The 1,728-nt window shown below is 43.0% G+C and overlaps 1 pseudogene; it reads left to right on the top strand.

The window, feature by feature from the left end:
• The window catches only part of LOC107744215 (ras/Rap GTPase-activating protein SynGAP-like), a 35,471-nt pseudogene that overhangs the window by 19,345 nt on the left and 14,398 nt on the right, over window positions 1-1,728 (top strand).

Raw genomic sequence — 1,728 nt, 5'->3', positions numbered from 1 at the left:
AAAGAAAAACAAGTAGATAGAATAGAAAAAATAGAAAGCTAGTGTTAGTTTTTGTTTTTTTGTTTTTTAAAGAAAAAAGCAGCAAATGAATAGAGTGCAAGTCTAAAAGGGGCAAGTGTTTTGTTTTTTAAAATATATTTATAATAAATATGTATTATAATTTTTATAATATTTATATTAAACATTATTGTTAATAATATTATAATTATTAATGACTAATTTTTGTATTATTTATTATAAATTGTCATTTATTGTAAATGATGCATAATAAAGTAGATCTGTTTGTATTTCTGTGCTCAGCTCCAGAAGACTGCAGTATTTCGTTAGCGCCTGATGATCAGTCTGGTTCTCATATTGCGCTGGTCTCGTGTGTGTCTCGTCAGGTTCTCAGTGTGAATAAGAGTGTTTCTATGATGGACCTGCAGGACTCTCGCATCAACAGCGTGTCGAACCTGCACTCGGTGAACGACCTGCTGAACTCGCTAGTGTGTGGTTCTCCAATGTTCTGGTGGTGTGTGTCTCGTCAGGTTCTCAGTGTGAATAAGAGTGTTTCTATGATGGACCTGCAGGACTCTCGCATCAACAGCGTGTCGAACCTGCACTCGGTGAACGACCTGCTGAACTCGTCTCAGGGGTCTCTCGCTGGCTTCGGTCCGCTGGGTGGTGCCCCCCTCAGGGCCGGAGGGCGTGTTTCGGCCGGCTCGGGCGGCTCCAGCATGTCGGGCGGTTTGCGTCTGAGTCACTCAGGCGGCCTGACGACGGATTCTCTGTCCCAGCAGCAGCAGCAGCAGGCGGCCGCTATGCACGTGCCTCTGTCCTTCCAGAACCCTCTGTTCCACCTGGCGTCCGACGGGCCGCAGTACCACACCCCACCGCCGCCGCTGCTGCTGCCGCCCGAGCCGGAGAACGGACACGTGCCGTCCTTCGCTCACAGCGGCTTCTCGCGCAGCGAGGATCTGTCGGCCCTGCGCTCACAGAACAGCCTGGTGCAGCCCAACATCGTGCACTCGCACAGCTACAGCGACGACTTCACACGCCACAACCAGGCCGACTACGCCCGCAGACAGCTCTCGCTGCAGGTGCAGGTGATCTGACCCACTCGCACTTCACCCCATCACAGGCGATTCATTGCTAATGCTTTTGTCACGGTGTACGGTATCAGGGCTCGCAAAATTTCTAAATCCCTGGTAGCCCTTAGGGCAGGTACTCTTCAGATTTTGGTAGCCCGAAAATTCATTTAACTAGCCCAAATAAAAAAAAAAGACCTTTTTTTTAAATATAGAAAATCAGATAGGAGTTTAAATGTCAATCAAAATAATAGTATAAATATAAAGAATATTTTCAATACACAAATATCAACAAATATGAAGGAAGGAATTTTATTTCACTATTTACAGGGTATCTGCAGAATTTTTTTTAATTAATATAAGGCAATTTATGACCCATTTTAAGAGCTGCACAAGTAAAATGAACACAGTATGAGTGGGCTTGGACAATGTCTGTGGTAACACAGTGCTGAGCCATAAAATTACATGATTTACAGTTCAGATACAGGTTTTCACAAAAACAAAAATCTTATACAACAGCATTTCAGCCTTCAGACCATTTTTATGAAAAGGGATAAATCAAGCATATAAATTGTTAATTTAAATCGTATAAATATTACTGTCTTAATTGTTTAGATTTTTAGAAGGCACACTAACTTCTTTCTCATTTACAACTCTATGT

Source organism: Sinocyclocheilus rhinocerous, unplaced genomic scaffold (assembly GCF_001515625.1).
Source record: "Sinocyclocheilus rhinocerous isolate Xijiao unplaced genomic scaffold, SAMN03320098_v1.1 scaffold618, whole genome shotgun sequence".
In the NCBI taxonomy this organism is placed as follows: Eukaryota; Metazoa; Chordata; class Actinopteri; order Cypriniformes; family Cyprinidae; genus Sinocyclocheilus; species Sinocyclocheilus rhinocerous.
This window is presented reverse-complemented; position numbering and strand designations above follow the sequence as displayed.